Below are 23,745 nucleotides of genomic sequence, written 5' to 3' on the forward strand. Positions count from 1 at the left end.
AACTGCAAGAAAAGGGGAATGAGGAAACAAATGGTAAAACTAAACAAAAATGGTAACAGGATTTAAATATAAAGATAAAAAAGGAAACATAGGAGAAGTTATGCTCTGGAACGATGAGAAATACAATAAATATGAGGTTACGTATGATACAATATAACTGGATACACAGGCTATACATTACACCTCAAAAGTTAAATAAATGGGACCCAACAGTATCTGATAGATGTTTTCGATGTAAAAAAGAAATGGGAACAACAATTCATGCAATCTGGACATGTGAAAAAGTAGAACAATTTTGGGAAGATCTCAATCAGATATTAAATAAAATAACAGAAAACAATAAACCAAAGAATCCAGAGATCTTTCTCCTAAGTAACATAAAAAACAAAGAATTTGGAATTGATTTGGAGGATGCACAAAAAAGATTTGTTAAGAGAGCTCTAGCCGTAGCAAAAAAAATGTATTATGTCAACCTGGAAATTTGAAGATAATTTGAAAATACAACAATGGTATATAGAAATGAATAAATGTATTCCATTAGAAAAAATAACATATAGTTTAAGAAATAATATTGAAATATTCGAACAAATATGGGAGCCTTATATTAAACACAATAGCGAAAACCTACCGGGGACAATCACTACCTAAGTTAACGGAAGGAAAAGGAAATGAAAAGAATGGACTCAGTGGAATTTCTGGTGTATTTTTATTGAATGACAACATTGTCTGACTGGTTTAATGTATCCTAGATTTTATACCTTAAATGGACGGGAGGGGGGGGGGGTGGGAGGGGAGGAGGGAGGGGGGGGGGGGAGAAAATGACATTGTATATGTGTGAAAAGGAAAAAATGTGTATCATGGTTAATGTGATTTATGGTGTGAAAAATAAAATATTATAAAAAATAAAAATAAAAATATGCTCTTAGTTGGAAATAGCAAAAAAGATTGCGATGAGTTATACGATATTTATTTCTCAGTTGCTCAAATGATATTAATTGACCCCTTTCATAACAATCTTCAACATTTATAATCCCCTTACGAAACCAGCTATCCAGCAATTGATGATCCTGAAGATACGAGGATACGAGGATTTTGAATCAAAGCCATTCTGGGTGATGTACATCCACTTACACCAATTACATCATTTATTTTATTCCATATATTAATCAAATGTTTCAACAATTGTGTATCTTTATCACCAACCATTAATTTTGATTCCCACTTGAACATAAATTCTTCTGCTTTTCCCTCTCCTATTTTATTTGATTCTATTTTAACCCTTTCACCAAAAGAAGCAAGAAATCTCATTTGAGCTGCTCCATAACAATTTTTAAAATGAGGAAGCTGCAGTCCTCTCAATGCAGAATTTGCATTGGGTTATTTGTAACATGGGATTCAATCGGAAATGGGTTCACGTGACATAAAACCACGATGCAGAATGTTTTCTAAAAATGGAATACAAGAGGAGGGTTCACTAGGTCTCCAGCAGGATATAGATCACAAGATATATGAGCAGACGTCGGCCCGTCGAGTCTGTTCCACCATTCTTCCACTCAGCCCCACTGCCCAGCTCTCTCCCCATTACCCTGAATTCCTTGACGTATCAAATACCTGTTAATCTCTGCCTTAAATACACCCAATGACCTCACGTGGGTTTCACGACCCATGGACAAAATCAATTTTTCCACATTTGTTTTAAATTGACACCCTTTTATCCTGAAATTATGCTCTCCTGTCCTAGAAGACCCTACCATGGGAAACATCTATGCCATATGTACTCTGCCCAAGCCTTCCAGCATTTGAAATGCCTCTGGAGTCCCCCTTATCCTTCTGTACACCAACTAGTACAGTCGAAGAGTCGACAATTGTTCCTCATACACTAACCCTTTCATTCCTGTAAATCATCTCTGACCTTCTCCAACACCAACACATCTTTTCTCAAATACAGCACCCAAAACTCTAATTCTGATTGAATGGAAAGGCAATTCTCCAATGACACAAACACAACAGTGAAATGACATTATGTCTTGTTGATATTTACCACTCGGGAAGGTTCTTGTTGTGTTGTTCAGTGAAGCCTTAGTGTTTTTGTGACTCAATGTACCAGCATCTGAAATCTGTTATCTCTTCAGAAAAGCTTGATAGCTTTAGCATGGAGCAGAGCTGAACCAGGTCTTTGCAGGTATTTCAGGGAGTGTGTGGGCAGGGTTTGTTCTGGACCAACAATCTCACCAAATGACTCTGCTTGAAGTCAAGATTCAAACCATTTTGAGCAATACAACAGGAATTGTTCAACAAAAGCCTGATGTTCCCTGAGGAGTTTTCTTTCAATAGTGGAAGTGATTTTTTTTTAAAAGCCCATTAATATTCCTGATACAGATGTTTGTATTTAACTTTCAGGTTGCTATCTGTTGTTAACTTGGAGGCCTTTAATGGGGTGACTGGGTGGAGTCTTTGCTTTAACCAAGCAGTTCTCTTGCAATTTTCCAGCTGTTGGATGCGATTCAGTTGCTTGCAAGTTTAGCAAGTGGGATTTTGATGTGAAATTGCAACTCACAGCGTCATTTTTGTGTTTGAAAATGCCAATGTGAAAATTTTAACTTTAGTCTTCTTGGTTTGCTCAAGTTTACAGAGGAAACGTTGGGTGAAGCTGAGAAGACAGAGTTGGATGCCCATTTGGCGTATCGGCTGGGCAAAGCAGAAAGCACAAAATGAGGGGCTGAAAAAATAATGAAGCAGACTGAAGTGCCGTTGAACCAAACCCAGGTAAAGAATTTAATTTTGTGCAGCGTACTTAAGAGACCAAACGATTTAGGCTTTTAGTGGTGACCTATTTAAATGAACAAAATCTGATTAGAATAGAAGTTTATGGAATGTTTGGAAGTTGTCACAAAAAAATGGAGCATATAAATTAGATGTTGTAATTAAGATAAATGAACAATTCAATGAGCCTGGTGTCACAGTATCTGCCTCCCTCTACTGTACATCACCGTTAAACCTTCTCCCCAATATGAACCTGATGTCAAAGTATCTGACACTGTTAATCGTACATCAATGTTAAACCTTCTCACGAATGTGAATCCTGTCTCAAAGTTTCTGCCTCAGTCTATCGTACATCAACATTAAACTTTCTCCCCCCTGTGAACCTTGTGTAATAGAATCTGCCTAAGTGTACCATCCATCACCGTTAAACCTTCTCCCCACTGTGAACCTGGTGTCACGGTATATATCTCAATTTACAGTCTTTTTTTTCTTTTCTTTCTTTGGCTTGGCTTCGCAGACGAAGATTTATGGAGTGGGTAAAAGTCCACGTCAGCTGCAGGCTCGTTTGTGGCTGACAAGTCCGATGCGGGACAGGCAGACACGGTTGCAGCGGCTGCAGGGCAAAAAAGGTTGGTTGGGGTTGGGTGTTGGGTTTTTCCTCCTTTGCCTTTTGTCAGTGAGGTGGGCTCTGCGATCTTCTTCAAAGGAGGTTGCTGCCCGCCAAACTGTGAGGCGCCAAGATGCATGGTTTGAGGCGATATCAGCCCACTGGCGGTGGTCAATGTGGCAGGCACCAAGAGATTTCTTTAGGCAGTCCTTGTACATTTTCTTTGGTGCACCTCTGTCACGGTGGCCAGTGGAGAGCTCGCCATATAACACGATCTTGGGAAGGCGATGGTCCTCCATTCTGGAGACGTGACCCACCCAGCGCAGCTGGATCTTCAGCAGCGTGGACTCGATGCTGTCGACCTCTGCCATCTCGAGTACTTCGACGTTAGGGATGAAAGCGCTCCAATGGATGTTGAGGATAGAGCGGAGACAACGCTGGTGGAATCGTTCTAGGAGCCTTAGGTGATGCCGGTAGAGGACCCATGATTCGGAGCCGAACAGGAGTGTGGGTATGACAACGGCTCTGTATACGCTTATTATCTCAATTTACAGTATATCACCATTAAACCTTCTCCCCTGCTGTGAACCTGGTGTAATAGAATCTGCCTCAGTCTACCGTACATCACCGTTAAACCTTCTCACTACTGTGAACTTGGTGTCACAGTATTGATCTCAGTCTATCGTATATCACTGATAAACCTCCTCCCCACTGTGCACCCGATGTCACGGTATCCATCTCAATTTACCGTACATCACTGTTAAACGTTCTCCCCAATGTGAACATGATGTCACAGTATCTGACACAGTTTATAGTAAATCACTGTTAAACCTTCTTGCTACTGTGGAATCCATGTCACATTTTCTGCCTCAGTCTACCGTTCATAAACATTAAGCCTTTTCCTCCTGTGAACCTGGTGTTAAAGTATCTGCCTCAGTTTAAAGCACATCACCATTAAGCCTTCTTACTGCCCTGAACTCAGCGTCACAGTATATCCCAACGTCTACTGTACTTTACCGTTAAAACGTCTCCCCACTCTGAACCTGGTGTCGCAGTATCTCATACAGTTTATTCTACATGACTGTTAAACCGTGTTAATGTTCTGAAACCATTGTCTCAGTATCTCTTGTCAGTCTACCATACATCATCGTTAAACATTTACACATCTGTGAACGGGTGTCACTGTATCTGACACAGTTTATCGTACATTACTGTTAAACCTTCTCCCCACTGTGAACCTGGTGTCACTGTATCTGACACAGTTTATCGCACATTACTGTTAAACCTTTTCACTGCTGTGAACCCAACGTCACAGTAACTGTCTCAGTCTACCGGACATCATCGTTGAACCTTATCCCCACTGTGCACCTGGTGTCACATTATCTACCTCAACATACCGTATATCACCATTAAACCTCCTCCCCATTGTGAACATGGTGTCACTGTATCTGCCTGAGTCTACCATACATCACCGTTAAACATTATCCCCATTGTGCACCTGGTATCACATGATCTACTTCAACATACCGTACATCACCATTAAACCTTATTCCCATGTGAACCTGGTGTCACAGTATCTGCCTCAGTCTACAGTACATCACCGTTAAACCTGATCCCCACTTTACTCCTGGTGTCAAATTATCTACCTCAACATACCCTACATCACTGTTAAATGTTCTCCCCCTGTGAAGCTGGTGCCACAGTATCTGACGCAGTTCATAGTATATCACTGTTAAACCTTCTCACAAATGTGAATCCTACTATAAAATAATGCTCCCCTTCTAAGTCTCGCTGTATTCGAATCCCACCTATTTTAAAAATTCCAAAAAAAAGAGAAAAATCAATCCCTAAACAAGCTACTCAAGAGTAGTAGCCCCCTAAAAATCTGGGTGTGGTGAAGTCCACAAGTGGCAGGTGACTAAAGGACTCAATGTCACCCACCCCCAGTCAGAATTTCACAAAGTACTGAAACAAAAACATTCAACCCAGTGATTCCAGTCCCAATGATTGTTCCGGATCTTCAATATCGAGAAGACTTTGCGTCAATTCAACTTTTTTTCATTCTTTCCATATTTTCCAATCTTCCCATTTCCATTCCCATTGACCCTTCACTTCGGTGACAATGGTGACGATCACCCATTTCCTCGAACATCTGGCAATGAATTAGCAAATATTAAAGCATCTTGGTCATTTTCAATAAACTGAGATTGAAAATTCCCATAAAAATCTTTCAATACTGCCGCATAACGAAAAGCAAATTTATTCCCTTATGCCACAATACTTCTTAGGCTGAATTAAATTCTCGGACTCTTCTGATCATTTCTTGACTCAGATCTGCATTTAAAAAAAACCTATTATTTTGAACCATCAGTGGAGCCTGATTTTGCTGTGTTTTCTGCACCACCAATCGGAGGATCATCTCTCTGTCTTGATATTTAAAACAGCGAATCAAAACTGCTTGTGGTAATTGGCCTGGAAACGGTTTCTTCCTTAACGCTCTGTTCGCTCGATCTAATTCCAGTCCATCTGGAATGAATTACCTGCCCTACACTTCTGGGATCCATTTCTTCAAAACCTTCATCGGATCCGAACCTTGCATATCTTCCGGAAGACCTACTATCTTAACATTATTTCTACGCCTTTGGTTTTCTAATGAGTCAAACTTCTTCAATAATTCCTTCTTCTGAATCCCCCAATCTACAAAAGGATCTTCCACTATTTCCATTTTTTCTCTATTACGCTCCACCTGACTCTTACATTCAAGAAAGCCTCCTCAATCTTTTTTAAAATGTTCTTGCACAGTATCCACTGATCGTGTCCATCTCGTAACATCACTCTTAACTACATTAATATCTTGCTTCATAAAAGTTATTTCTTCACACACAGTGTTCATTTTAGTTTTCATTTCCAAAATCCTTGAGTCATCTGATGAGTCATCTGCATTGATATATTTGCCATATCTTCCAGGAGCTGAGCAATCCCTTCCAGAATTGGAAACACAGAATCCAGTCCAGGATCCATCACCTCCCTTTGAGGCCGACCGACTTTTGCCTCAGTCTCCAGTTCTTCAAACTCAAATGAAGTTGAGCTCTCTTCTTCCTCCAAGCCGTAGGTCCTCTTCCAGTGCGGCTGCGGGTCTGGACACCCGACAACAGCATGCCTACCTTGTCAACTGGCCATCGCTCGGACTCCCCCATAGCCCACACCTTCTCCAAAGGTTCGTGGACCCTCGACGCATGGCGCATGCCTGGTCGGGCCACCCACCGCGCAGGTGCATCTTCCGATGCTACACTGCGCACCCCCGGACCACCAGGCAATGTTGCAGGCACGCAGGCCTGTCCTCACTCAGCTGGCCCGCCCTCGTACCCGAGTTAACGAGTGTATGAGTTGAAACCGGCCAAAGTCATCGCTGAGCCTGCACCATCTTGCGATTTCACAAGATGGCGGTGCTGTAATACTAAGCCGGGCAGGAGTCTTCTGTGGTTTGGGGACTCCAGTCAACGACTCCATTGCTTCAACTTGAACTTGGCCTCGATTCTTCAACACTTTTGTAAGGTAATTTCTTCTGTAACTGAGTTTTCACTTTTTTTCACATTTGCAGCTATTTCAATCCTCCACTATTCAAAAGTCTATAAACAGTATTTTTAATCACTTTTACAACTTTTAAAATTGAGCATTTAATAGTCTAACTGGGGAAGGGTGGAACCACACCTCTACCCTCTGTGCCATCTTGTCACAGTATCTGACACAGTTTATAGTAAATCACTGTTAAACCTTCACATAACTGAATCCTGTCTATTAGTTTCTGCCTCAGTCTACCTTTAATCAACATTAAGTATTCTCCACCTGTTAACTTGGTGTTAAAGTATCAGCCTAAGTTTACGACACATCACCATTAAACCTTCTCCCCAGTGTGAGACCGTTTTTACTGTATCTGCCATAGTTTATCGTAAATCACTATTATACCTTCTCACTACTGTGAACTTGGTGTTACAGAGTCTGCCAAAGTCTACCGTACATCATCAGTAAACCTTCGTCCCAATGTGAGCCTGGTGTTATTGTATCTGCCACAATTTATTGTACATCACCGTTAAGCATTTTCCTCCATGTGAACTTGGTGTCACTTTGTTCGCCAAAGGTTATCGTACAGCTCTGTTAAACATTTTCCCCACTATGAACCCAGTGTCACAGTAACTGCCTCAGTTTCCCATACATCACCAATAAACCTTCTTTTCCCACTCTGAGCCCAGTATCAACGTATCTATGTAGTCTCCCGTACATCACCATTAACCCCCTCCCCATTGTGAACCAGATTTCACAGTATCTGCCACAGTTTATTGTACATCATTTTAAAATCTTCTCACCACTGTAAACCAGGAGTCATATAATCTGCCTTATTCTACCGCACATCTCTGTTAACCCTTCTCAATACTGTGAACACGGTGTCACAGTGTCTGCCAAAGACGACTGTACATCACTGTTAAACATTCTCCCCACGTTGACCCATTTTTCACAGTTCTTCCCACCGTTTATCGTACATCAGAGTTCAACCTTCTCCCCACTGTAAACTTGGAGTCACAGTATATTCCACAGTTTATTGTACATCACTGATATACCTTCTCCTCATTGTGAATGTGGTGTCACCGTATCTGCGTCAGTCTTCCATTCATCACCATAAACTTTTCCCCAATGTGAACTTGGTGTCACTTTATCTGCCACAGTTAATATTTCATCACCTTAAAACCTTCTTCTAGCTGTGTACCTGGTATCACAGTATCTACCATAGCTTATCATGCATTACTGTTACACCTTCTTACTACTGTGAACTTGATGTCACAGTATCTGCCAAAGTCTAACGTAATATCACTGTTAAATATTCTCCCCATTGTGAACCTCGTGTCATAGTATCTGATACAGCTTATTGTACATTACTGTTAAACCTGCCGGATAAGCTCCAGATAGCTAAAGAGGAGTTCTCGCATCTACAGGAACTGGGGCCTCGCCACTCCACCTGGTCCAGAGCCTCCGGTGGCTGGCGCCCTTACAGAGATTATCGATGGCTTAATGACACGACAGTACCTGACCATTACCCCATCCTTCTCATTCAGGATTTTACGGCCAATCTGCATGGCGCGAGCTTATTCTCCAAGGTCGATCTGGTGCGCATGTCTCATCAAATCCCATCGTAGCCTGAGGACATCCCCCTTCAGCTAGTTCAAATTTCTACGCATGCCTTTCGAGCTCAAGAACATCACCCAGACCTTCCAGCACGTCATGAATACGGTGCGCAGGGATTTGAATTTCATGTTCATTTATCTGGATGACATTCTTGTCGCCAGCAGAGACTGGGCACAAATCAAGTCTCACCTGCACACCCTATTCTCCCGACTGGCCGAATCTGGCCTAACAATCAACCTGGCCAAATGGCAGTTCCGGAAAGAGTCCATGCAGTTTCTGGCCCACATCATCATGGCCGAAGGAGCTACACCAGCTGCTATGAAGGTCACTGCAATCAGTGATTGTCCTTGCCCGGACAACCTCAAGGGGCTACAAGAGTTCACAGGTATGGTCAACTTCTATTACCGATTCATTCCAGGAGCTGCACACATCATGCAGCCAACTCTTCGCCAAGGACAAGATACTCGCCTGGACTCCAGGGCATTCAAAGCCACGAAGGTTGCCCTCGTGAAGCCTACCCTGCTCCTCCACCCACGCACCGACCTTCCTATGGTGCTCTCCATCAATGCCTCTGCCACTACCATTGGTGCTGTCTTGGAGCAGCAGGTTAATGGACAGTGGAAACCACTGGAATTCTTTAGCCAACTTCTTCATCCGCCAGACCGCAAGTATAATGCTTTCAACCGTGAGTTGCTGGGCATGTACCTTGCTGTGCCTCATTTCCCCTCCAAGAAAGCCTTTCACCATTTATACCAACCACAAACCCCTCACTCAGGCTCTCGCTATAGCTAGAGATTCCTGGTCGGCCCACTTACACCGTCACCTGTCCTTTGTATCGGAGTTCACCACCCACATTCAGCACAAGGCAGGGAAAGACAATGTGGTCACTGAAGCGCTCTCCCAACTGGCCATTTGCTCGCTGATACCCAGCCTAGACTACGACCAGCTTGGCCCGGATCAGAAGTCCGACGAGGAGATGCAGGCCTTCAGGACTGCCATCTTGGGCCTGCGGTTCCAGATCCTCCCGAATCCTCTCAGTGATGAGTACCCTGCGTCCAGTGGTTCCCCAGCAGTGGCGCAGGCAAATCTTCACCATATCCACGACCTTTTCCACCCTTCCATCAGGTCCAAGTTTCATATGGTGGCAGAATACTTCGTCTGGCACGGGCTTCGAAAGGAGATTGTGGACTGGGCCAGAACCTGCACCCATTGCCAGCTTTCCAAGGCACACAGCCATACCAGAATGCCCGTGCAGGATTTTGAACACATCCGAGAACGTTTCAGCCACATACATGTGGACATTGCCAGCTCCTTACCCATTTCCTGAAGTAACTCTTACCTTTTCACAGTGGTAGACTGCACCACTCGTTGGCCTGAGGTGATCTTGATGCCAGATGCCTCTACGGACTCCTACTCCCAAGCACTTTTGGCCGGTTGGGTTACCTGGTTCGGCGTCCTGGCCCACCTCACCAGCGAATGTGGCACGCAGTTCACCTCTGCACTCTGGGCACAGCTCACCAACAGACTGGGAATTGGGCTGCATCACACAACGGCCTATCACCCACTTGCCAATCGACTGGTCGAACGATTGCATTGCCACCTTAAGTCGGCACTTATGGCCTGCCTCACCAGCCCCAACTCGGTGGATGAGCTGCCTTGTGTACTCCTGGGAATCTGCTCGACACCCAAAGAAGACCTGCAGATGTCATCTGCTGATCTGGTCTACGGTAAACCACTAGCCCTGCCTGGTGAGTTTATCAATGAACCTAACAACCTGCAACAGTCACTGCACAGTTTACTTCTCCGCCTCTGGGTCCAGTTGGACTCCTTCACACCTTCATCACCGCCCAGACATGGCACACACGCCTCTTACATCCTCAGTGAGCTGTATTCCGCAGAGGATGTATTTATCAGATGAGGCCCTTCCACAGCAATCCTTCAAAGACCAAATGAAGGGCCGTACTGAGTCATCTAGCATTCCGGATCCACCTTCACACCAGACATCAGTGGTGAGAGGGAACTGTTTACTGTGAACAGATTAAAGACAGCACACCTCGACCCAACGAGCCAGTGGTCACGGCTCAACCCAAGAAGCGAGGCTGCCCGGCAAAAAAGGCCATTGGCGCCGGTTCTGGGGGGGCTGTGTGGCGGCAAGCCATGAAGCAGGCGATCTAGCCCCTCATGTCACGCACATGGCGGGGCAGCCAGCCAAAATGGCACTGTCAGGGGATTCTCCCTGACCTCGGCACCAGACTCAGAAGCCCGCAACCTGCGGCCCACATGACCCCCCAACGAAGTCAGGGCCCCCGGTGTGCTTCTCAGCCAGGTCCAGGATGGGAGCATAAGACCAGCCAGGCAGACCTGAATAAAGGAGTTTTTGCTCACTGAACTCAACCCGTCTGGTTGTGAGGTCATTCAGAAACAGAGTAGCCACCACGACAGTCGTATCTTAGTTTCTTTTCCTTTCTTTTCTTTTTTATATGTTATCAACATATATTTGTAAACACTGTAACATTGTGATTTGATATTAATTGTTATAATATTTGATTTAAAGAAGGCTGGTCCAAAAAAGGCATATAAAACATTTTAATATGGGGACAGGAATAAAAGAAAAACAGAGGGTACTCGTGTGAGGGAGGGAAGGGTAATATTGTTGTGGGGTTGGTTCAGATGGGTCAGCTGAAGGGACTCGACTGATCCATCCATGATTTGTCCAGCATCTTGCTGCCATGTAGTGGTGAACCAGGGTGTTGCCTGATGGGGACACGGTGCTCTGAGCTCTGCACAGATAGATTGTGCTTTTCTCAAAAACACACTTCCTCAGGTAAAGCAGAGGAAGTGGAAAGGCCCTAGTGTGTAGGGGTAGGGAGGGTGGTGATGTGGGAAGAGTTGGGACCCTCCAAAATCATTATGATCAGGCCTCGGAGACAGCATCTCTATCACTCGTATTTCTCTTCCCAGAAGGAGTGATCTCAGAGACAAGACACGAGTACTGAAGAACCTCGCATCCCAGCTGAACAGAGGATGGACAACATCATGATGGCCTGAATCTCTCCCCTTCTTCTCCCTCTGGCCCTGCCAACCCAATTCCCTGCATCTTCCATGCCCCCTTTCTCTCCCACACCTCCTCCATCCCAACCCCCTTACCTCACACCTATGCCCTAACCCCAGCCCTCCTCCCTTCACCTCCCCTTCCCCCTCCCCCTTTCCCCTTCCTACCCTAACCTAGGGGAAGGAGTGGTAGGGGAAGGGGGATAGGAGAAAGGGGGTAATGGAAGCGGGGTGAGTAAGGGGTAGGCTTGGGGGTGTGGGTATGGGATAGGGGTAAGGGGTATGGTTTCGGGAAGGGGATATGTGTAGGGGATAGGGGTAGGGTTTAGGCTTGGGTTGGGTGAGAGTAAGGGTTAGGGCGGGGATAGAGATAACATCAAGGTTAGGGTTAGGAGACATGGGCTAGAATTAGGTCTAGGTTAGGGTTAGGTTTAGAGTTTGGGGAAGTGGGTTTGTATTAGGTTTAGTGGAAGGGGGTAGGAGTAGGAGATAGGGTTTGTTAGGGTTAGGTTGGGGAGGGGAGCGGGGGAGGCGAGCGGGGCATGGGAAATGGGGAGGTGATGGGGGAGGGGAATGGGCAGGGGAATTAGGAGGGGTACAGTGTAGAGGAAATGGGAGGTGAACAGAGGCAGGCATCTCTACCCCCTCCCTTCCCCACCCATTCCCCTACATTATCCCTGCTTCTCCTCTCCTCCTTCTAGCAGGTCGGACCTCATTCCGACCAGAACCTCCCTGTGGTTTCAGTGCCTCAGTTTCAGGAAGTGCCTTCGATGCTCGCTGCTGGACAGACATCTTGTCTCTTGATTCATTCTGTACCGTTATTATTAAATTAAAAAATGGTTGGGTTTTTTTAAGCTTGAACTCAAAAGGCTGGTCCAGATAGACAACACAGAAACAGGCCCTTCAGCCCCTCTCTCCTGCTGGCTGAGCTGTTGTAATCAGTCCATATTCCTCTCCCCCTTTTCATTCTTTGCTCCCAGCCAGCTCATGTTGCCTTGTCAATCTCATGGCCTGTGGGAAGAAGCTGTCTGGCTTTTATACCTCCATATCTCCTTCCTGATGGCAGGGGGACAAAGATGCTCTGTGCTGGATATCTATGAGTCTATTTACAAATCCCATCCCTGCAAACAATCAGGGGTCCCTTACCTTGAGGTTCCACCCATGTTGCCTCTCCCTCAGCACTCTCTCGTCAGAACACTACTGCACCCTCCCCTCCTCTCCCAAGTCTCAGTATCCCGCTGACAATTCCAGTCAGCTGCCATGTCTATACCCTGCCCCACCTAAACCGATGGATCGATCAGCACCTTCTCCCCTCAAGAGTTCGAGGAATCCACTCTCTCGCAATGTCCTGCTAATGAATGTCCTGCATCCTCCTTCCCCCTTGGTTTCCTCCTGTTATCAGGCACCTGGATGGACCCCTACCCGTGTTCTCACTGATCTCTCTGCACCTCTGCCCTCCATCCAAAGGTCTTGGTTGTCTTGTGGGGCTGGTGGAGAACAAAGCACCAACTCAAGGAGATGGGGAGCAGTACCGAATCCCCCAGATCCAGGAGACAGGGAGAAACTCAGGGATGCAATCAGGGGTCAATCGGATAAAACCTGATCATCAGTTGAAAGGTGCAAGGAACTCTCAGTACTGCTGCACGTGGGGCAGGTGTGGCCCATCCCCACACCTCCACCCTGGCAATTCACAAAACAGTTTCCCTATTCATGCGGGGGTCCAAAATGGATAGAGTCTGGAGAAGGACCATGTACGTGGTCAATCACTGGGGGCAAGGGTGTAACCAGCATGGCCATCATTGTGTGTGGCTGTGCGTGAAACCAAAGTGCAAGGGCACCAAATGGCGCTATGTGCTGAGATTCTACCTGGCTCAGGTATTGCAAAAGATTGGTCTGGCTGTGGTGCCTCTCAATGACCCAGTCAGCAGGACTTTGCCCCATTACCTTCCTGGGAATGGTTTCATAGACAAATACTTTTGACCACAAGGCTGTCAGGCAGTGGTCAGCAGAGCATTGCTGACACAGAGACTCCAGGACTTGATGGGATACTGCGGGGTGGTCCACGGAGCAGAGCATCCAGACACAGACATCCAGAACTGCTGGAAGGCCAGAAACTCAGTGAAAGATGTCCTTCGGTCTGCCTGAAACCCAAATGGGAGTTGCAAACACTAGAAGGCATCTGACAAAAGCAAAGGGAGGAAGGATTAGGGCAATATGAGAGGTACTTGTTTTTACACAGAGTTGTGGGTGCCAGGAATGCCTTGCCAGGAGTGAAGGCCAAAACATTAAGGGCATTTAAGGGGCTCTTATTCACATTGACCAAGAAATATATTCTCCAACAGCAGAGGGTAGCAGTAACCACAAGATATCAAGCTGGTGGCAATGAAGCTAAACAGAGACCACCTAAGGCAACTGTGCGCCCGGCTGCAGGAATTTGGACTTACTATAAACCTTACTTAGTGCCAGTTCAGTCTGGAAATGTTTGATTTCCTGGGGCATCAAATCAACCGGCACGGAACTAAGCCCCTGCTTGAAAAGGTAGAGGCTGTTCAGTGCTTACCCAAACACACCATAAATTCACCAGTACAATTAATTTTTATAACCAATTCATACCAGTAGTGGCCCACATCATGCGGAGAAAGGTAAAGACATTACCTGGGACAATGAGGATTTGGAGGTGTTCCAGAGGGCCAAAGATGCACTGGCCAACACAATCCTTCTGGTAGACACCAGGCCAGAGACACCCACCACTCTCACAGTAGGTGCTTCCAGCACAGCAGTAGGGGGCGCAATGGAGCAATTCATTGAAGGGCAATGGCAGCCCCTGGCCTTCTTGAGCAGACACCTCTGGCCACACGGACTCAACTACAGCACCTTTGGCTGAGAGCAATTGGTGCTGTATCTGGCAGTCTGAGGCAGGTAAACTGACCCCAGCTTCACAGTGGGGAGAATGTTTCACAGAGATGTACGAAAAACTGTCACAAACACTGTGACACTGGGTTAACAGCAGTGAGAAGGTTTAACACTAATGCACGATAAACTGTGTCAGATAAAGTGACAGCAAGTTCACAGTCGGGAGAAGGTTTAATGATAATGAGATAGATACTGAGACAATGGGTTCACAGCAGTGAAAAGGTTTAACTGTGATGTACGATAAACTATGGCAGAAGCAGTGACAAATGGTTCACATTGGGGAGAACGTTTAACTTAATGTATGGTAGATATGGCAGATATTGTGACAATGAGTTCACAGTTGTGAGATGGTTTAACGGCGATGTACGGTGGACTGTGATGGATACTGTGAAACCGGGTACACATTAGTGAGACAGTTTAATAGTGAGGTTCATTGAACTATGGTAGGTACTGTGACACCGGGTTCACAGGGGGGAGAAGATTTAACTTAATGTACGATAAACTGTGTCAGATACTGTGACACCAGGTTCACAGTGGGGAGAATGTTTAACGGTGATGAACAGTTGACTTAGGTAGGTACTGTAACACCAGTGTCACAGTGTCACAGTATCTGCCTCAGTCTACCGTACATCACTATTAAACCTTATTCCCCACTGTGCACCAGATGTCACAGTATCTATCTCAATTTACCGTACATCATCGTTAAATCATCTTTACTATCTTCTTCAGCATGATGCTGAAAGAAGCCATGAAAGACTTCAACAATGAAGACGCTGTTTACATCCGGTACCGCACGGATGGCAGTCTCTTCAATCTGAGGCGCCTGAAAGCTCACACCAAGACACAAAAGCAACTTGTCCGTGAACTACTCTTTGCAGATAATGCTGCTTTAGTTGCCCATTCAGAGCCAGCTCTTCAGCGCTTGACGTCCTGTTTTGCGGAAACTGCCAAAATGTTTGGCCTGGAAGTCAGCCTGAAGAAAACTGAGGTCCTCCATCAGCCAGATCCCCACAATGGCTACCAGCCCCCCACCCCCCCCCCCCCACATCTCCATCGGGCACACAGAACTCAAAACGTTCAACCAGTTTACCTACCTCGGCTGCACCATTTCATCTGATGCAAGGATCGACAACGAGATAGACAACAGACTTGCCAAGGCAAATAGCACCTTTGGAAGACCACACAAAAGAGTCTGGAAAAACAACCATCTGAAGAAGCACACAAAGATCAGTGTGTACAGAGCCGTTGTCATACACATGCTCCTGTTCGGCTCCAATTCATGGGTACTACACCGGCATCACCCACAGCTCCTAGAACGCTTCCATCAGTGCTGTCTCCGCTCCATCCTCAACATTCATTGGAGTGACTTCATCACCAATATCGAATTACTCGAGCTGGCAGAGTCTGCAAGCATCGAATCCACGCTGCTGAAGACCCAACTGCACTGGGTGGGTCACGTCTCCAGAATGGAGGACCATCGCCTTCCCAAGATCGTGTTATATGGCGAGCTCTCCACTGGCCACCGTGACAGAGGTGCACCAAAGAAAAGGTACAAGGACTGCCTAAAGAAATCTCTTGGTGCCTGCGACATTGACCACCGCCAGTGGGCTGATATCGCCTCAAACCATGCATCTTGGTGCCTCATAGTTCGGCGGGCAGCAACCTCCTTTGAAGAAGACCGCAGAGTCCACCTCACTGACAAAAAACAAAGGAGGAAAAACCCAACACCCAACCCCAACCAACCAATTTTCCCTTGCAACCGCTGCAACCATGCCTGCCTGTCCCGCATCGGACTTGTCAATCACCAACGAGCTTGCAGCTGACGTGGACATTTACCCCTCCATAAATCTTCATCTGCGAAGCCAAGCCAAAGAAAGAAAGTAACACCAGGTTCACAGGGAAGAGAAAGTTCAATGTTTTTTTTAATTTTTTTTTAATTTTTTTATTTTTCACACCATAAATCACATTAGCCATGATACACACTTTTTCCTTTTCACACATACACAGTGACATTTTCTCCCCCCCCCCATCCCTCCTCCCAACCCATCCCCCCACCCCCCCCTCCCATCCATTTAAGGTATACAATCTAGGTTACATTAAACCAGTCAGACAATGTCATTCAACAAAAATACACCAGAAATTCTACTGAGTCCATTCTTTTCTTTCCTTCTCCTTCCATCAACTTAGGTAATGATTGTCCCCGGTAGGTTTTCGCTATTGTATTTAATGTAATGCTCCCATATTTGTTCGAATATTTCAATATTATTTCTTAAACTATATGTAATTTTTTCTAATGGAATACATTTATTCATTTCTATATACCATTGTTGTATTTTCAGATTATCTTCCAATTTCCAGGTTGACATAATACATTTTTTTGCTACGGCTAGAGCTATCTTAACAAATCTTTTTTGTGCATCCTCCAAATCAATTCCAAATTCTTTGTTCTTTATGTTACTTAGGAGAAAGATCTCTGGATTCTTTGGTATATTGTTTTCTGTTATTTTATTTAATATCTCATTGAGATCTTCCCAAACTTTTTCTACTTTCTCACATGTCCAGCTTGCATGAATTGTTGTTCCCATTTCTTTTTTACATCGAAAACATCTATCAGATACTGTTGGGTCCCATTTATTTAACTTTTGAGGTATAATGTATAGTCTGTGTAACCAGTTATATTGTATCAAACGTAGCCTCGTATTTATTGTATTTCTCATCGTTCCAGAACATAATTTCTCCCATGTTTCCTTTTTTATCTTTATATTTAAATCTTGTTCCCTTTTTGTTTAGTTTTACCATTTGTTTCCTCATTTTCCTTTTCTTGCAGTTTAATATACATATTTGTTATAAATCTTTTGATTAACATTGTATCTGTAATCACATATTCAAGGTTACTTCCCTCTGGCAAACTCAAACTGCTTCCTAATTTATCCTTCAAGTAGGATCTCAATTGGTAATATGCCAGCGCTGTATCTCCAGTTATATTGTACTTATCTCTCATTTGTTCAAAGGATAAGAATCTACTTCCTGAAAAACAATTTTCTATTCTTTTAATCCCTTTTTTTTCCCATTCTCTAAAGGAAAGGTTATCTATTGTAAAAGGGAGTAACTTATTTTGCGTCAATTAGTTTTGGTAATTGATACACTTGACTGAGGCAGAAACTGTGAGACAGGATTCACAGTCATGAGAAGGTTTAACAGTGATGTTCTATAAACTGTGTCAGATACTGTGAAAACCACTTTCACATTGGGAGAAGGTTTAACGGTGGTATACGGTAAACTGTTGGAGATAAAGTAAAACCGAGTTCACAGTCGGGAGAAGGTTTAACTGTGATGTACGATAAACTGTGGCAGAAACAGAAACAAATGGTTCACATTGGGGAGAATGTTTAACGTGATGTACACTCGACTGAGGCAGAAACTGTGAGACAAGATTCACAGTCGTCAGAAGGTTTAACAGTAATGTACAATAAACTGTGTCAGATGCTGTGACACCAGGTTCATAGTGGGGAGAATGTTTAACTGTAATGTACAATAAACTGTGTCAGATACTGTGACTCCAGGTTCACAGTGGGGAGAATGTTTAACATGATGTACAATAAACTGTAGCAGATACTGTGACACCAGGTTCACATTAGGGAGAATGTTTAACAGTAATGTCCGATAAACTGTGTCAGATACTCTGACACCAGGTTCACAATTTGAATAAGATTTAACGGTGATGTAAAATAAACTGTGGCAGATACTGTGACACCAGGTTCACAATGGGAATAAGGTTTAACGGTGATGTAAAATAAAATGTGGCAGGCAAAGTGACACCAGATTCACAGTGGAGAGTGTTTTAATGCTGATGTATGGATGACTGAGATCGTTACTGTGACATTGGCTTCACAGCAGTGAGTAGGTTTAACAGTAATGTACGATAAACTGTGGCAGATACTGTGACACCAGGTTCACAGTGGGGAGAAGGTTTAACAGTGATGAACTGTGTCAGATACTGTTACACCAGGTTCACAATGGGAATAAGGTTTAACGGTGATGTAAAATAAAATGTGGCAGGCAAAGTGACACCAGATTCACAGTGGAGAGAGGTTTAATGCTGATGTATGGACGACTGAGATCGTTACTGTGACATTGGCTTCACAGCAGTGAGAAGGTTTAACAGTAATGTACGATAAACTGTGTCAGATACTGTGACACCAGGTTCACAGTGGGGAGAATGTTTAACGAGATGTACATTAAACTGTGTCAGATGCTGTGACACCAGGTTCATAGTGGGGAGAATGTTTAACAGTAATGTACGATAAACTGTGTCAGATACTGTGACACGAGGTTCACAGTAGGGAGAATGTTTAACATGATGTACAATAAACTGTAGCAGATACTGTGACACCAGGTTCACATTGTGGAGAATGTTCAACAGTAATGTTCGATAAACTGTGTCAGATGGAGGAGTCACGTGATGGTGTAGTGGCCAATCGGGGAACTCCAGCCCTCTCCGGAAAAGTTTTAAAAAAACCAGAAAACACAAAGGCACAAACACGAAAATTAAAATAAAGTGAAAGTAAAGGTGTGAAGAAAATGGCAGCGAAGAGAGAAAAGTCAAAAGCAACGGGAAGAAGAGAAGAAGAAAAGAAGGTGAAGGCCTTACCTGTCCAAGGAAGCCCGCTGTGGAGAGATAAGCCCACTCTCTCAGGTCAGTCGAAGTCCCAAGCTCGGGAGTACAAAAATGGCTCGCGGAGCCAAGCAAAAGTGCGCAAGTCAAAAAAAAACACTGACGGGAGGGGGGACCAGCTGAGGAGTCAATCTCCACAGCTGAGAATGACAGCTGCAACACAGCAACAGGAAGAGAACACAGAAAACAATGAGAACAAGAAAGAAGAGAGTAAAAAGAAAACAAGGGAACAACAGATGACCAACCCAGAGGAAGAAGAAGAAGAAGAACATAGAGAAATGGAAGAAGAAGGGAAAGGCAAGACAATGGATATATATTTTTTTAAAGAATATATGGAATCAGTAAAAGAATGGCAATTACAAGAATTTAGTGAAATAAAAAGAAGAATTAAAAGTACAGAAGAAAAAATGAATAGATTAGAGATGGTCATGTCAGATATAGGAAAAAGAGTGGACAAGGTGGAAGAATGAGAAACAGCCATAGAAATGGAAGTAGAGGACTTAAAAAAGAAATTAGAAGAATCTAATAAAAAAGTTAAAGAGACACAAGAGCTGTTAGCTCAGAAGATAGATATAATGGAAAATTATCATAGAAGAAATAATATAAAGATAGTGGGCCTTAAGGAAGATGAAGAAGGCAAGAATATGAGAGAATTTATAAAAGATTGGATCCCCAGGGTCCTAGGAAGACCAGAATTACAGGAAGAAATGGAAATAGAAAGGGCACATAGAACATTAGCCCCTAAACCACAGCCACAACAAAAACCAAGATCCATTTTATTAAAATTCCTAAGATATACAAGAGAAAATATATTGGAGAAACCAGTGAAGAAAATAAGAGAAGACAAAAAGCCATTGGATTACAAATGTCAATTTTTTTTTTTTATCCAGACATAAGTTTTGAACTCCTGAAGAAGAGAAAGGAGTTTAATACAGCAAAAGCGATCCTATGGAAAAAAGGATATAAATTTATGCTAAAGTACCCAGCGGTACTTAAAATAGTTATTCCAGGGCAGCAAAATAGAGTATTCTCGGATCCGGAGGAAGCACAAAAATTTGCAGAACAACTACAAAATAGACAGAGAGATGAAGACATGTAACGAGAGCAAAAATGACCACAAACTATATGTATGCGTGTATGTGGGTAATATATATATATATATATATATATATATATATATGTATATGTATATATAAATATATGTGTGTGTGTGTGAGTGTGTGTGTACATGAGTGTATGTGTATTTAAAAGAAAATATATAGAGTATAGATAAGAATTAATAAGGGAAAGAAAGGGAAGAGAGGAAGTAAAGAGGGAATTAAAAGAGTGACCTTTGCTGTAAATGAAAATTGAAGTCTTTTCTGGGGGGGGCTGGGTGGGGAGGAGATGCGGTCACTGCGAAATCAGTTGACGCTTGCGATTGAATTCGCAAATCCAAATGGAGAGGGGAGATGTGGTTGCCCGTCAAGGGATAAAGGGCAACTCAAGAAGGGGAGGGGATAGTGGGGTTGAAGAAATTTTAGATAGGAGAATAAGGGAAATGTTTGATGTTTTAGAAATGTTGTCTTATAAAGTGTTCAAAAAAAGAAAGCAGAAATGGATAAGAAGGAAAGGTGATGATGAGGAAACGGAAAGGGAAGATAAACAAAGTATGAAATGGCTATGTTGAACTATATGACTTTAAATATTAACGGAAAACATAACCAAATCAAAAGGAAGAAACTACTAAATTTACTGAAAAAAGAAAAAAATTGATATAGCATTCGTGCAAGAAACACACTTAACTGAAATGGAGCACAAGAAATTAAAGAGAGATTGGGTAGGACATGTAACAGCAATGTCATATAATTCAAAAGCTAGAGGAGTAGCTATATTAATCAGTAAAAATGTACGAATTAAAATAGAAGAGGAAAAAATAGATCCAGCAGGGAGATATGTAATGATAAAATGTTGGATATATTCGGAGTTTTGGAATTTACTCAATGTATATTCACCTAACGAAGAAGATCAAAAATTTATGCAAGATATTTTTTTGAAGATAGCAGACACGCAAGGGAACATACTAATAGAAAGGGATTTCAACCTTAATTTGGATTCAAACATGGATAAAACTGGGAAAAAAATTAACAGAAAAAACAAAGTAACCAAATTTATAATTAAATCGATGCAAGAAATGCAACTTTTGGATATATGGAGGAAACAACACCCAAAGGAAAAGGAATATTCATATTATTCGGGTAGACATAAAACATACTCAAGAATAGACCTATTCCTGTTATCAGTTCACATGCAAGACAGAGTTAGAAAAACAGAATATAAAGCTAGAATATTATCGGACCACTACCCCTGATATTGACAATAGAGTTAGATGACATCCCTGCAAGAATGTATAGATGGAGATTAAACTCCATGCTACTTAAAAGGCAGGATTTTAGAGAATTCATTGAAAGACAAATTAAAATGTACTTTGGAATAAATACGGAATCAGTGAAAGAAAAGTTTATACTATGGGACACAAAGAAATCGTTCATCAGAGGGCAAATAATAAGTTATGTAACCAAGATGAAGAAGGACTACAATCAGGAAACAGAGCAGTTGGAAAGGGAAATAGTAAATATAGAAAAAGAATTAGCAATGAAGGAAGACACAACTAAAAGAAAAGAATTGGCAGATAAAAAAAATAAAATATGAAACACTACAAACATATAAGGTGGAGAAGAACATAATGAAGACCAAACAGAAATATTATGGACTAGGGGAAAAAACGCACAAAATTCTAGCATGGCAGCTTAAGACAGAACAAGCTAAGAGAATAGTATTGGCATCAAGGAAAAAAGACAAACAAATCACATATAATCCAACAGAGATTAATGAAAACTTCAAAGAATTCTACGAACAATTATAACAAACTGAAAACGAAGGGAAAGAAGACAAAATAGATGAATTTTTAACTAAAATTGAACTACCGAAATTACAAATAGAGGAACAAAGTAAATTAACAGAACCATTTGAAATAGTAGAAATACAAGAGATAATAAAAAAACTACCAAATAATAAAACACCAGGAGAGGATGGATTCCCAATAGAATTCTAAAAAACATTTAAAGATTTATTAATTCCTCCCCTCCTGGAAGTAATCAACCAAATTTATAAAAAACAAAGCTTACCAGATTCATGCAAAACTGCTATAATTACAGTAATACCAAAGACAGGGAAAGATCCACTCGCACCAGCGTCATATAGACCAATATCTTTACTTAACACAGATTGTAAGATAATAGCTAAACTATTAGCAAACATATTAGCCGACTATGTACCAAAAATAGCAAATCTAGACCAAACTGGATCTATTAAAAAAAGACGAACAACAGACAATATTTGTAAATTTATTAACTTAATTCATGCAGTCGAAAGAAATAAAACTCCAACAGTAGCGGTTGCTTTAGACGCAGAGAAGGCCTTTGACAGAGTAGAATAAAATTATTTATTCAAAATATTACAAAAATTCAGTTTACCAGAGAAATATATTAATTGGATTAAAGCATTATATAAAGGACCATTGGCGAAAGTGACAGTAAATGGATATATATCAAAGCAATTTTACTTAAGCAGATCAACAAGGCAGGGATGCCCACTATCACCCTTATTGTTCGCGTTAGCTATAGAACCACTAGCAGAATTGATAAGAACAGAAAATAAAATAAAAGGGATAAAAATAAAAGACAAGGAATATAAAATCAGTTTATTTGCAGATGACGTTATAGTATACATAACAGAACCAGAAATATCAATAAAAGAATTACAGAAGAAATTGAAGGAATATGGAGAAGTGTCGGGTTACAAGATTAACGCAAACAAAAGTGAAGCAATGCCAATGAATAATGTGGATTTCTCAAAATTTAAGAAAGAATCACCATTCAGATGGCAAAAGCAAGCAATACGATACCTAGGTATACAAATAAATAAAAACCTCGGCCATCTATATAAACTCAATTATTATCCACTAATGAAAAAATTACAGGACAACTCAGAGCATTGGAAAGACTTGCCACTAACACTAATTGGAAGGATAAACTGTATTAAAATGAACATTTTCCCAAGGGTACAATACCTATTTCAGGCATTGCCAATACACTTGATGGAGAAATTCTTCAAGGAGTTAAAGAAAATAATAAGGAAATTTTTATGGAAAGGGGGGAAACCGAGGATAGCACTAGATAAATTAACAGAATGGTATAAACAAGGAGGCTTACAACTGCCAAACTTTAAAAATTATTATAGAGCCACACAATTAAGATACCTATCAGATTTTTATCAAACAAGGTAAAAGCCAGATTGGACTAGATTAGAACTAGATAAAATAGGGGAGAAGATACCCGAACATATATTATATAAATGGGAATATAAATTGGTACAACTTAGGAATTCTCCAGTATTACATCATCTACTCAATATTTGGAAGAAGATTCATGTCGAAAAGAATAAAACAAATTACCAACTACCAAAACTAATACTGACGCAAAATCAGCTAATCCCTTTTACAATAGATAACCTTTCC

At 42.4% G+C, this 23,745-nt stretch overlaps 1 long non-coding RNA gene across 2 annotated transcripts; it reads left to right on the top strand.

The window, feature by feature from the left end:
• Positions 1–894: 894 nt before the first annotated feature.
• Positions 895–11,836, top strand: LOC138750241 (uncharacterized). 2 transcript variants are annotated; one of them, XR_011349186.1, is made up of 4 exons: positions 895–1,117; positions 2,626–2,766; positions 3,281–3,392; positions 11,510–11,836. It is a non-coding gene; the product is annotated as an uncharacterized lncRNA (long non-coding RNA). The 2 variants fall into 2 exon arrangements; XR_011349185.1 differs by having other exon boundaries at positions 900–1,112.
• Positions 11,837–23,745: the final 11,909 nt, after the last annotated feature.

Source organism: Narcine bancroftii, unplaced genomic scaffold, assembly GCF_036971445.1.
Source record: "Narcine bancroftii isolate sNarBan1 unplaced genomic scaffold, sNarBan1.hap1 Scaffold_110, whole genome shotgun sequence".
Classification (NCBI taxonomy): Eukaryota; Metazoa; Chordata; class Chondrichthyes; order Torpediniformes; family Narcinidae; genus Narcine; species Narcine bancroftii.